The following is a 15,042-nucleotide window of genomic DNA, read 5'->3' on the forward strand; positions in this document are numbered from 1 at the left end:
ACCACTATTCAGAATTATCTTGATCCTTCATTTGTTTACTTGTTTGTCTCTCCCACTAGAATGAAAGCTCCATAAAGGCAAACTCTTTGCCTATTTCGTGCACAGATTGGAAACCTGTTGAGGTCACAGGTGAGTAACAAGGAGGGGCTGGAGGGAGAGCTCTCTTAGCTAAAAGACATCTCTTAAATAAAAGATATCTCTTAGATAAAAGTATCTAAGGTCCATATGTTATCAATTCCATAGACATAGATCATCTGAAGCATTATGTTATCATCAAAGGTTTGGCGACAAACTTCCATCAGGCCTGGTCTGGGAAAGCTGTCTTGGGAAAGCTGATATCTGGGTATGAAGTTTATGTGAATGAAAGAGTAGGACAGTAGGAAAGGGGTAGGAATGTGAAGGTCTCTCAGATAGTGGTAATGGTGGGTTATGGTACTACGATGGAGTAGTGGGGCAAAAAGAAAATCAAGGAATGTGGACAAGGATAGAGATATAAAAAGAGAAACAAGGATCATAATCAGTGGAATGGGTAAAGAGAAAAGATTATGATGGCTGTGGGATAGCACAAGAAAGAAAAGAGAGAAACCTGGTGTCTGTCAATCAGATAGATGAGTAAAACGATCAAGGTCCACGAAGGAGTAGGATCTGTAGGCTGATCTATGATGGGTAAGCCTCACTGTGCAAAAGCCAGCTAAAAAGTCAGAAGTCATTTACAGTGTTCCCAATGTCAAGGCCTTCTCTTACACTCCATCAATTGCCTAAACTCTTTTAAGTTTTACTTTACCTCAAATATGGACCACAGCTTTTTTAAATGGATTTTTTGGCCTTTATTTCCCACCATTTATCTGTACCACAACTGCATCAGACAATGTTGATAGCTAATCAGTGTTTTGAGTTTCAGAAAATAGAATCCACTCTAATTAGGTAAAATTAAAAGGGATTTCTTATGAGTTTACAGAGTTTCTTGGAGACCAGAATCAAGTGTGGATACTACACGGTCGGAAGCACCCAGCCATGAAAATGCTTCGGTAGAAATCTTACTGCTGCCACTTCTGGTTCCACAAAACCCTAGACAGTAGCTGCAGGTAAACTAAAACATCCCAACAACCATGCACGTGTGAAAGGATTTCAATCTAAAATTGAACCAGAGGATATGAAATAGAGAATCTCACACATGCACCCTCAGAAGAATGGAAGGTGAGAACTGAGGGACTGATTTCCCCTAAATGCCTGTTTTACAGAAGACAGAAACTTATCTCCTGATCCATGGATAGCCGCTAATCTGGCTGGGCTTCCCCCGCTTTACACTCCTTGCCCGTAAATACAGCCACCCCAAACCCTCAACAGACCCACCCTTGGCTTGCTACATGATGCGTTTCTTGAATTGCAATTCCTCTGCTATTCCCAAATAAACTCAATTTCTGGTCCTTTTAACTTGCCTCAGTTTACCTCTTTATTTAGACTGACATATGCCAGAAGAGCTAACCAAGCTTTATCTCACAATATTCATTTCTCCAAAGTCTCGCACGAGTACGTCTGCTCAGCCAAAGCTACGTGACACAGGGAATCCTAGTGACAAGGAGGTCTGAGAAATGTAGCTTTTAGTGCTGCAGGCCCAGTGTATCGGAGGCACACTACAACGGGGTGGCAGAGGTGTAGAAGCCAGTCTATACTACTGGTCACAGTTGCTACCTGGTATCCATTTCACCCTTTGTCTTTCTTAATATAATTCTGATTTTGTTCAGATATGCACTACTCATGCACATAAACTGGATAACTCAGGAGATTCTACCCCCATTTTAAGTTCCAGGGGCAATTCATGATTAGTCTACGATAAATATGTATGTCCTGTGCCTTTATAGGCGATTGATTTACAAATTTAGGTTTAAACCAATGAGCAAAAGTGTTCCCCTGATGGCTATTATCAGTTCAGAGGTAGGGAATGGATCTAAATTGTCATAATCAAACTTTCATGATTGTAAGAAGTTATGATTTCCTTTTGAATCATGAGTAAAGAAAACTGTCCCAGGTTACCACGGAGGCATCAAATGTATGGCCTGCACAGGACTCGAACCCGCAACCTTGGTGTTATTAGCACCATGCTCTAACCAACTGAGCTAACAGGCCACCATGTGCACCATTGGTCTTCGTTAATATTTTTAACAGCGTTGACTGCGTGGAATTTCTTTACCACTAACAGGAATTTCATCAGTCGTATTTCCACCGGGCCCACTTTTCGTTAAAAGAGAAAGTAAAGAAGAAAGCTCTGTCTTGGTCAAGAATGAACCTTGTCTTTCAGGACATCCTTTCTTGGAACCAATGCAAATTCTTTTGTAACAAGTACAAAAACCACTTGTAATGAAAATGGCAAATTGAAACATTCGATTTTAAGGACTTTGATGTATTTGCATCTTTGAGACCACAGTAAAGGATGATAAGAGATGGGAAAAGAGTCTTCCAACCTGCAGACTCTTTGGGAATGAGAAGAATGAGTGGTTGGAAGGAATAATAAGAGCAGTATTTTTAAAGAACGACTAATTTAAAGCAATCCATCCATCCATCCCTGAGCAAAAATTAAAAGCTTCCTTCCACAAGGAAATACTGGAAATGTAATGCTTGTGATAAACAAAAGGCATATGACCTTGATAATGAGGCTGAGCTAGGAAAAAACGCATCGTGAAAAAGCTCTAAAATGAACCCAGGAAATAGTAATGAACAAAACTTTGTATGAACAAACTAGGAACTAGATCTGAGGTGAGGAAAGTCAGTTGATTCTTAGGACAGGTAGAAAAGAATATACATTGAATTTGGGAATGAATGTAGTGTTGTGAGAATAAAATAGACCTGCTTTTTAAGGTTGATCCCAGAATTGCTATGCTATACTGTAGTTCTGGTTTTTCAATATTTACTATTTAGACATATGTACCAGGCACTATTTATGTGTTTCAAATGAATTAACATATTTAAATATAACAACTAACTTATGAGGTGGGTATTATAACCCCACTCATTTTACAAATAACCAAGGACAGAATTTAGAGTCAGCATTCTCATCATTTAGCTCTAGAGAACTTCCTTTTAACTAAGTCACTAAACTGCTTCTTAAAATCATGTTCATCATTTTGTTGCTGGATTACTATATTCTGAGGACCCTCCTATTCAAATAACCAAATTCATAGCATCTTGATTTATACCCCAGGGTATTAGTTGCTTCAATTTTCAATTAATATTAATCTCACCACTAATATTGAATATGTAACATGGACCTGAAAACTCCTATCCCAGATAAGGAACTCTGAGCATCAGCCATGTGCACTGCATTATTATGGCAGGGTAATTCTTTCTAGGAATTTTACTCTTTTATTTAGTAATTCACTTCCTCTTCTTGGTTCCCCAATAAGGAAAGGAGGTATATTGAGAGCAAACACCCTAGAGATTGATTGATTTTTTCTCCCTCTTTGTTTTTCTCTGAAGTTTTTTTTCTTTTTATATTATACGATTATTTATAAAGGTTCATTGTAGAAAATTTAGAAGGTGTGGCTAAACAAAAAGAAGAAAATAAATATGGTCCATAAATTCCACCATCTGGAGGGAATTACCATTCAACACATTTGTTGAATGTCCTTTAATATATGTGTGTACACATTCTCGTTGAGTTTACACTTTTAAGGTTCTAAATATATATATATATATATATAAAATGTCAGACTTACAGAAGAAGTGCAAAAATAATACAAATAACCTCTATATACTCTATATCCATTTTCAGCAATTGTTAACACATTTTCTACATTTGTTTGGTTTTTTGTTCTCTCTTCATATGTACTCATTTTTCCCCTGAACCATTTGAGAGTTAGTTGCAGTGTATTTTTTTTAAGAGATCATATTCGTGCGCACACATTTTTTTGTACTCTAATTTGTCGATTAGCTATATTTCCTTCATATCTTTTCATGAAGGACAATATTGCCATACTGAAAAGTGAGAGAGAGAAATCAATAAATATCTGTTGAAATTATACCTAATTTTATTTGATTATTGAGCAGCTTGGGAGCCCATATTCAAACCTCTTTGAACATTATATGGCTTAAGAAAGTGCTTTATTTCACATTATAAGAGAAAATTACGGATATCATCTCCATCAACTCCTTCCTTGGGTTGGAAAAGCCTACACTTCGTACAATGGTTAAGAAGTTTGCAGAGTCAGTCAACTTCTGACTGGCAGGGCCAACTCATTTTAAAATAAACTGATCTGACAGTGTACAAAGTTGAAAGTGCAATTTGGGACATCCAATATATACTAAGAGAAAAGTGCAAATGCAAAACAGTGAATAAATAATTATGCTATCTTTCGTGTGGAAAAACAAGAAAAAGTAACAATCAATATACATTTTACTTGTATATGCATAAAGAAAACCAATAAGGATAAATGAAAATTTAAGGACAGACTTTACCTATGCGAGGTGATGATGAAAAGTGGGCTGGTGGGGGATAAGAATGGAAGCGAAACTTTCCAATGTATCTATTTTTAGTTTCTCTTTTTTTAAACATGTGAATATCTTATTTATGCAAGAAAAACAAAATTTAAAATGTTTAAAGTTATGTATACCTTTTATGTTGGTATAAATGTGCAGAGTGTATAAAATAAAGATCTTTTGTCATTTTTTCTACTTAAGTTTTGGACAATTTTTCTTTCTATTTTTAAATCTTGTTTTCTCTTCGACGGAACTGGGGAGTACAGAATGACCCAGAGGGAGCAACATAAAGAATGGGTGGTTTTACAATTTGTTCTCGGAGGAAGCAATCAAATAACCCAGTTTTTTCTCCAAGAAATAGTTTCCTTGCAGGAAAAAAAAAAAAAAACAAAATGAAATAAACAAAGAATGGCTCTCTGTTGTACCTTTTACCTACAGGTTTCTGCTACTGTTGTGCTTTGTGAGTTGGAGAAGAGCCTGGAGCCTAGAAACGGTACCAGGCCTTGTGGGGGGCGGGGGGGGGGTCTGTTTACTCCGCCCAAGCAAGCTTCTAGAACCCCCTAGCAAGGAAGTTAGAAGGAAATGTGATAGTCCTACTACGTTCAGAGACTCTTCCTCTGTGCAGTTCGGACGCCGGGTACAGAACTCTAGCATTCTAGGGTAGGTTTATTCTTTTGGGAGACAGAAAAGGTCAAAGCGGCTTGGCCCGTGCGGGAAGCGTTATTAGCACCACCCTCTAACCCTCTGAGCTAACCGGCCGGAACAAGGTTAGCATTCTTCAAATTACCAACGAAACTTAAACAGCATTGTCTTGCAGTTTACACTGGAAAGACAGAGTTGCTTCTTTGGCCGGGGAAATGGATGAGGAGGGAAGAAAAAGCTTCTTATTCTGTCTCAAGGAAGTGTCCTTCTTCCGGGAAAACTTAATCTTTCTCAAACATCGGATTCTGGCCCGAAAAGACTCAGGCCAACGTCCCCAGGCAGGGCCTCCTGAGACCGCGACGGATGGATCACGGAACTGACCATTGAGCCGCCACAGACCTTGAAGGACTCGGCTCCTGCGCGCGGGATCCAGATCCCTCTCTGCTCCTGGAGACCATTTCAGGCAGGTCAGCTCCTCTTGGAAGCCTCGGGACCCGGGAACCTGCACCCTGTGGCCGCCTGGCCCCGGGGTCCTTCCGTGGTCACCGCGACCCTGAGTCCTCAGCTGTGCTTTCGGGCCTCCCTCTCCGCGCGGAGGAGTCACGGCCTTGGTGCTGCAGTGCTGGTCATCGAACACTTGAGTGGCTGGGGTCCGCGGGAGGGAAAGAACCTTGCGGATGGCTTCTCAAGAGCATCTGACCGGCCATGTCCTTGGGTAGAACCAAAGACAAGGGATGTCGAAACCAGGACGTGTCAGGGGTCAGGTCAGTTATCTGGACCTGAGAGGAACGTTGGGATCTGAAAGGGAAGGAGGAGCCGAGGCCCCAGTTGGGCAACTCAGTGGAAAGAGGCGGGAAACCTCCTTCGAGAGGCATAACTGAGAAATGCACCCTTTCCAGGCCGAAGTGCACCCTGATCCACCTGCGGGCAGGTGTCAACCCAGGGAAGGGCCAGTAGAGCAGTTAATTCCTGAGTCACCCTCTGCTCTCTTTGCTGGGTTCTACTTCTTCCCTCCTTCCCACCACGCCTGTTTCTGTTAAGTTCGGGGTAGTAGTATTTTTCAGAAGTTAATTGACCTGTGTACATTGTAAAAAGCCTTCTTTATGCTCTCTCCCGCCATTTATAAGTACATGTGTGCATATATATCTATATATATTACATAGTTTCCTTTTGGATATGCAGTGCTAGTATATAAAGTGTTTAGTATTTGGTATTCACGGGTTTTTTTCCCCCTAGAAATGAGAATCATATCCTTTGACTAGCTAAATTTGCCATTTATTTTCTAACTTTCCATTTCAATCCTTTGCTTTTAATATCATAAATGTAAATGATTCTTCTGGTTCTTTAGCACCTTTCACTAAATTTGTACATCTTCCAAATCAACTTGCAGGTGTCTTCATTTGTTTTGTTCTGTGGTGAAAGTTTTGAAAGTTTGTAGAGCAGAATATTATTAGTAGTATCTATCATTCTTGTTTTACTAGGGTACTTGGTATGGTTAAGTGATTTTTGAAAATCTGGACCACATTCAGACTTACTTTGATAGTAGGCCACAGTCACTTGCTTTTGGTCATAGGTCAGTTCCCTGGAAAATAAACACTGAGGTGGAGATTTGTGTGCAGGAGTTTTATTGGGAGCACTCTTAGAATCAACAGCAGTGAGAGGGTGAGGGAAGTAGGATTCCTAAGAGGCAGAAGTTGAACTTGCTGTTGTAACAGCGGCCTCAGCTGATCTCACTGGGATATCTGAACCTGAAATGGCCCTTCAGTAATGTTCTGAACTGAGGCTGGATTTGAGCTGCACCCAGGGGCAGGTATACCTTTGAGCAAGGTGCCTCTTTTCCCTTGAGGGCAGTGCCCAGAGATCAACCCAGTAGTAAGCGATCAGAAGTCAACATTCCTGAAGTGGAGAAATAAGTGCTGCCATCCCGAGGATGATTTGACAGGTGCAACAAACACAGTTCTTCCAGCAACCATGTGTCAGACATGTGCTAATCTTTGACCAGTAACGCCTCAACACACTAACAGAGAAGAAAGCAGGTGTGGTTTAAACAAAATGCTGGTTAGTAGAAAGCCATTTCATTTTTTCTCTTGGGACAAAAGTCTTTGACCCCTGTTGCCAGAGTTTACAGTCTAGTGAATCTAGTGGTGTCCACGCTGGAACAATTTCCCAGGAGGAGATAGTCATCTTAATCTAGTCCCTGTATTTATTCTTCCAAACGAATACGTTTTCCTTGGTTTTGACTGAGACAAGGTGTCTTATATATATATATATATATATATATATATATATATATATATATATAAATCACCTGTTAAACCAGTTACTAAGCTCATTAGAGCAGAGATGTGTAAAATTGTTTTCAAATGATATGTAACCAAATAACACAGTGTGACAGGCTCTGTGGCTTAGCTGGTTAAAGCACCTGTCTAGTAAACAGGAAATCCTGGGTTCAAATCCCAGCGGGGCCTACTCTTACCCTACTGAGCAACGTGGTAGAGAAGTATTTTTCTCTGGGTGAGTAGAAACCAACTTGAATTGACACCCGATGAATCTTCCAATACTCCAGGACTTAAGCTTTGCTTGGGAAAAATGGGGCACTTGTAGAAGAGGACAGAGGTAGAAGGTGGAATAATATCCAGAGAAGCATTCCCGATACACATACCAAGGGTAATTGAAGGACTCTGAATATTTGTCCGAATCATGATATTAGCAGTGGATAGGTAGCCTAGCCTAGCAGAGGTTTGCCCCTTTATCCAACTGTTTGAATCAAGTGATGGAGATTCAACAGCTTTAAATACATGCCCTTTCAGATATCCTTTGGATTTGCCTGATTACTGAGAGGTTTAATTATTTTTTCAACCTCAAACACACTTGGAATTGAGTTCGCACTCAATTTTTTTTTTACAATGAACCATTAAATGGCTAATGGCTTTTCTAATTTCAAGGTCATAAGTAGAAGTATTTATCAAGTACCTTTGAGGGACAATGGATAGTGCACTGAAGACAGAGACCCATGGTCAATGGGGGTGAGTTTAAATCCTCTACCATTGAATCATTCTTGCTACTCACCATTTCTCCTAGTAAACCTGCAATTTTCCCTTGCATTTTTGCTCTTACCTCTACTCTAAAGGAAGAATAGAGGAAGGTAAGGGGAAAAAATTAAAGAAAGGGCTAAAAAACACCCTAATTTAAACTTTATATTGAGTACTGTAATAGCTGTTTCTACTTTTTAAGTGATTCTGGACTCTAGGACATCACTGAAATTTTTGAAAAGAGAAGAATATGATGTCATCTTAAGAGAAAAATGGTTAGTGACAAAACATATAAAGCATCTAACAAGAGTTTGGAGACAAATGAAAAAAGCATTTTGAGGTCTGAAGCCTTAGACTCTTTTCTAGACAGATTTTTACATAAAAGTTCTGAAAAACACATCAAATCCTAAAAACAAATGTGTTTCTGTGTTATCTGCAGTTTCTTTTGGCATTCTAAGATATATCTTAAAATAATTTGTCAGACTCTACAAATGCTCAATCCCCCATACTTAGAAATGTGCACAGAATTCTACAAGCAATGATTGCACCCTAAGTACCTTCTTGCTTCTCACTGTCATGGGCCAACAGATTAATTACACCTTTGTTGAGCATCAGGTATGCAAATGTGTCAGAAGACTGACATTTTAAAGAACCCCTTAAAATGGAATTGAATCTAATCAGTAATATTCTGTACCTCCAGAAATGTTGACTACTTAATAGTACTAAATGATAAAACTATTGTTATTCTATAAAACAGCTTTAAACAAATCATGGACATTCACAATCATGTCTTTGTTAAAGGGACTTCTCTCTAACTGAAATGCTATTTCATTCTTGACCTAAACAATTCTTCATTCAAACTTCCTCCCCCATTAAATGTGTCCTGGCTTGGGATCCTCAAATGGACAGCTCCTCTTTTTTGCTCTCAATGTAGGCCTGACGTTGTCTTAGGCCAGCTGTGTGGTTCTTTCTTCTTCATGACCAGGTATTCATTTCTCGTGTTGGGCACTGGATAAAGTTTGGTGAATCGATTCAAATGGAAAGTCCCTTAAAAAGGTGGAAGGTAAGGCACGGTGATGATGGAAAATGTTGGGGGGAGAGAAATGATTAAGAAGTGTTTCCACTTGGTGCCCACACACTTAGGTGTGTGAAGTGAATATGATAACGACTACACTATGGAAAACTACTTCCAAACATTGTTACTCTGCAGACTCAACTGAGATCTTCTGGATTCAACTGTCCTTGTTTCCTGTTACCATACTTTCTTCTATGTGTCTACAATTCCACATAAGCAGCACACCAAACTTAGGAGTCTTGAACATCCACAGATTGTTAAGTTTAAAGTTCTCTGAACCTTGCACCTAAACCACGATCACACATGGAAAAATCGAAAGCACTCGGCACTCTCCAGGGCTGACATTTACATCTCGTCTCCATTGTGGAGTCTCTGGAGCTGATCTTTCCTTGGCTGCCTGCCTGGAGCTGAGCTTTCAAAATATCCATGTCTGAAAGAGGTCTCTCCCTAATATCAAACTCATATTTCCATTGCCACCTGCATTTCACATGAGTACCACTTGCACAGTACACCATGAGCTCAACTGATCATCAATCCCACTGGAAATCTGTGGTAAAACTTGACTCCTCCCACTGCCTTACCTGACCAATCAAATTATCTCAAAGTCTTCCTGATTTTACCTTCAGCATATGTGAGATGTCCTTCCCTTCTGTTCATCTGTTGGTTCCTATTTGGATCTTCAATATCTCTTCTTCACCACAATCTACAACAGCCTCTTCCTGTTCTCTCTGTCTCCAAGACTGGCCATCTAAAGCCATTCTCAACACAGCAAAAATCTCTGGCTTAAAATACAAAACATAATTTCCTCCTTAAAATTTCCCCATCTTAAACCTTTCTTCTTTTTCTAATATATGCATTTTAGCCTATATATCTCCCTCTAAGCACTGCTTAGTTGCATGTTGTATTTTCATTCTTTCAGTTCAAAGTATTTTCTAGTTTCCATTGTACTTATACTTCATTTAGGAGTGTAATGCTTGTTTCCCAGTATTAGAATTTTCTAATTATCTTTTTGTTATTGACTTCTAGTTTAATTCTGTTATTGTCAGAAAACATTTAAAAAATTGTTTTAGCCCTTTAAAATTTATTGAGACTTGTTTGATGGCACTTGTTTGTTTTGGTGAATTTTTAATATGCACTTGAAAATAATGTGAATTCTGCAGTAGTTGGGTGTAGTCTGAATGTCTGTTAGGTCAAGTTGATTGGTTACTAGCTACGGTTCGTCTTCTCTATCCCTACTTATTTCCCCTTTTCTGTCAGTTTCTCATCAGCTGCTCAAAGTGGTCTTTAAAATCACCAACCATGATTGTGCTTATTGTAGTTCTTGTTTTAGTTTTCTCAGTTTTGCTTCATATAAGAATTGATATGTCTTCTTGCTGAATTGATCATTTTATCATTATGAAATGTTCCTCTTTATCTTTAGTATGACTTTTTACTTTGATGTCTACTCTGTCTCGTATTGTATACCCACGCCAGCTTTCTAATGGTTGATGTTTTCATAGTTTATCTTTCCCCGTCACTTTACTTTCAATCTTTTGTCTTATTTTTCAAGTGTATGTCTTGTAAGCAGGACACAGAGGGCTCCTGTTTTTCTTTGTTTTGTTTTACTATTTAGCCTGCCAATTTCTGCCTTTTAATTGTTTATTCCATTTACATTAAATGCAATTATTTATATTTGGGTTTAAGTTGGTCATCATAATTTTTTTCCATTTGTCCTACTTGTGCTCTGTTTCTCCTTTTCCACCTTTCTTTGAATTAATATTTGTTATTCCATTTAATCTTTGTTTAACCTAACATGTAGTATCGTTTCTCTCCAGCTTCTTTTAAGATGTTTTTATCTTTGTTTTTCAAGAATTTCAACATAATTTGGCTAGTTAGAGTTTTCTTTATGTTTATCCTGGTTTTATTTGCTGAACTTATTGAATCAATGAGTTGTTGTCACATTTTTTCCCCATTGAGCTATAAGTACCCTTAAGATTAGAGCATTTTAATGTATGTAAACTACACTTTGATTAAAAAAAAAAAAAAAACCTTCAATGATAACGTCTATACTCCAAGAATTAAAGGGCAGTCTCCAATCTCTCATCATATTCAGATTGAAATCTACCTTCCCCTCTTTGGAAGGCACATCCCTCTTCCCTCTGATCTGGCTCATATATTTCCATTTAAGTCTCATTTCTTTCCATGCCTTGCTTCAAATTCTTGGATTCCCACCCCCGCTCCACTCCACGAACTATTCCCACTTCATTCAGTTCCCAGTAACAAAATTCCCTTTCTACCTCTCTACAACCATCATACTTCTTTTCATCTATGAAGTCTTAGATTTGGTGTCATTTTCTCTGGGAAGCCTTCAAGGGCATTCTAGTTTTTTGGCTGTCCGAACAGGTTTCTTCTGAACATTGTGGTAGATATATTTGGTAAACGCATTTCTATTCATGTATAATATTGTTGATTTCCAAAAAAAAAATGGAAAAATTTGAGATCTAGGGCATCAAGGAATATCTTCATCGCGCTTCTGCGTGTCTGGTTTCCGTAGTGTAGTGGTTATCACGTTCGCCTAACACGCGAAAGGTCCCCGGTTCGAAACCGGGCGGAAACAGGTCTGGCTTTTCCTTCTCTGATTTCTGAATTGTTTCCCATTTCGGCACAAAACCTGTGCTTCCTTTTCGTGGTGCCAGACTTCAAAACATACACAGACATTTGCGCTTTTTTTTTTTTTTTTTTCATTTGCGCTTCTTTTGAGGTCCAGGGGTTTAAAATGAAAAGCCGTACCGACGCCACCGGCGCTGAAGCCCGGGTCTCCCCGCCTCCCCTCCCGCGCAGGTCGCGGGCCGCTCTTTCTCCTCCTGCACTCGGCGTCCTCCCGCTGGAAGGGCCTAGAGGCCGGAATGGTGTCAACCCGAGGAGACACCCGCTGCACAAGACCCCGCCTGCTCTGCGCGGGAGACACTGGCTCCCTTGGACGTGTGGGTTTTCTGCGAAGTGACTTTCTCCTGAACTTCAGAGAAAGAAAAGTGCTCCACTTCGAAACTGAGCAGTGACCGCAAACTGTCCAGTTATGCTTATTCCTATTGGTACCATCCAGTAGTTCCAAAACTCATCAGGCGTAGATGGGGAAGAAGAGTTGTGGGGAGGAGTAGGGGTGGGGGGTTGAGTAAGAGAAGACCCCTGCCCTCAAGAACCCCCTGGGTATCTGTCCTGGAGAAAGGCGACTCTTCCCTGCATTTTCGGGACCGCCCCTTCCCCTCCGTTCCCACCACCCCAGGAAGATCCTCTGGGTCTGCTTCTCGGCGGGGCTTGATGTTGGGCTATTCAACTCCAGGGGGTGTCCCCCCGCAGGGGGAAATGCCGGATCCGCCCCCTCCCCCCACGCCACCCCCAGGCTCAGGGAGGCCTCGGGGCCCTCGCTTGTCGTTGATTCCTTTTCTTCAGCGGAATCAACGCAACGTTTTCCTAAAACTCAGCATCTGGCATCCATCTCAGGCGGAGACCGTCCCGGATGAAAGGAAGGATCCTGACCATTTCTGAAATCAGTTCGGTATTCGGGCAGTTTGAGGGATTTCCCGGAAATAAGAAAGGGTTGAGAAGTTTGGTGACTTGTTTGTGTATATTTCATGATATATTTGCTAAAAACCATTAAGGAGGACAGTTTTTCTTTTGGAATGGACATAACACAGGAAGGAGGGTGCTTCCGCTTTCCTGACCCACCTTCAGGGAAATTATTTCGTCTTGCAAGCGTTCAACTCAGTTAACATCCGTGCCTGCACGAAGTGACCACACGGGGGCGACAGAGACTGGGATCTCCGAATGGGAAGCAGGGGCTCCGAATTTGCCCCTACCAGCCTCTTGGAGGGTTCTAACGATCCTTGAGGTGAATTCTTTCAAACTTATTGGGGGAATTTAACTGGGTTTTCCTTAGAGGTTAAGTCACACCAGATCTCATATTCTGGATATTTTGTCTAGATAAAGGCAAGAGGAGGCAGAAACAAGCATTTTAAGAGTCTGAACCACACTACACGTTGTAGATGTCATATTATACAACACATTACGTATAACTGCTCCAAATACCAACTCTTAAATACTTCTCCACCCTCATGTCACAGCTCACTCTCTCTTTCAGTCTGTGTTCCATACTCATGGGCCTTCAGGTAATCCGTCTCTTTGCACATGATGTCTCCTCTAGTTGAAGAGCTTTGTGCTTGCCTCCTTGCTTAGTTATCTCTTGCTCGTGCTTAGATCTCAGCTGGATTATTACTTTCTCAGGGAAGACTTCCTTAAAATCCCTAAGTGAACGTCCTGTATTACTCATAGTATCGTGTATTCTCTTTCCCAGCACATTTTACATTTATCAGTGTGATAACTTTCTTAATGTCTGTTTCTCTCACTGGAATGTAGTAAATTGCATGAGGGTAAGAGCAGCGTCTAGTTTTGCTCATCAATGAATCCACACTGCCTTGCATATACCTGATACAAAATAGACACTCAGTAGATACTGGTGTTAAGATTGAACCCTTACCATGATTCTCTGAGGAAGGTATTCTTTTCCTAATTTCACTGCAAGACTCAGTATCTCAGTAATTTGAGATACTGAGTCTTGCAGTGATCGCCTATCTGGCCTAAGTGTGGATCTAGTGTGTGTGTTATGACTCAAACATGAAATACGCCTGGCTCCACATTACCTGTTCATTCCTTAATATCCTATTGGAAGTGGGTGTATTTTCTTCAAAGTCGCAAAGCTCTAATCTTTGCACCTGCCATGGGTAAGGGAGGAAAACCTTTTTCCCAACCCTCTTAGGTCTGTAGCTGGGACCTATGAATTAAACTGACAAAGGACAGATTACTTAAAGAAAACGTTTACAAATTTTATTGATGTTAATATTTTTATTTTAATTTTACATGCACAGAGACTTCACAGAAAAGAAGTGAAAACCCAAAGAAGCAGTTAGACTCAAAAGATTTTATACTGTTTTAACAAAGGGCAATAAATTATAGAGCAGTAGAGACAGAGAAAAGAGGGATTTGGGCTTCCAAAGGCAGTAATCTGGGAAGGTAAATACATAGGGAAACTAATAGAAGATAAGGGTTATTTTAGCAAGGTTGTTTGTGCAGAGTCATCTTGGTGTTGACTTTCCATCTCTGGTGATAAGGGTTGTTCTCCTCCTTCTGGTACAGGAGATGGGGAGGGGAACATCTTCACAAAGGGAAATTTACGCCCTGCTTTTAGGCAGAGAGGAAGAGGGCTGAGGGGCCTTCCTGCGTTTGCTTTTTCTCCATTGCCTTCAAAACCATCCTTATGCCAAAGTGGCATATTTTGGGGTAGCATATTCTGATTCCCTCCCCATGTCATGTTGTTGAAACTAAAAATGGGAAAGAAAGAGCTAGAACAGTAGTAATAGCTACCATTTGTTACCAGCTATTAAATCAAGTAGTTATTGATTTTTCATATATAAACTAACAAGCAAGCCTAAGGGGGTAGGTGCAGTTGTTATTGACAATCATTTACTTGTTTTATAGATGCAGACACGGAGGAGTGCTCAAGATCACCAAGTTGTAAAACTTGGAGCCAGTATTTGCATCCATGAGTGACTGGGGCTAAAGTGTTCCACATTATTGCAGTTTTCTAGAAGAAGGGTGGGCCTACAGAAAGACATGGATACTGAGCGTAGAATATGAAAGCGATTTTACCAGATTAGGGAGAAGGCAGAGAAAGCCAGATATGAAGAGTCTCAGAGGACATGGAGAGTAACCAGAGATAACTGTCACAAATATTATGCTTGTTGTTGGTATTGTTCCCCTGGAGGAAATAGGGAAATGAATATTTCA

The sequence above is a fragment of the Mesoplodon mirus genome, assembly GCF_964341445.2.
Source record: "Mesoplodon mirus genome assembly, chromosome: 12".
Lineage (NCBI taxonomy): Eukaryota > Metazoa > Chordata > Mammalia > Artiodactyla > Ziphiidae > Mesoplodon > Mesoplodon mirus.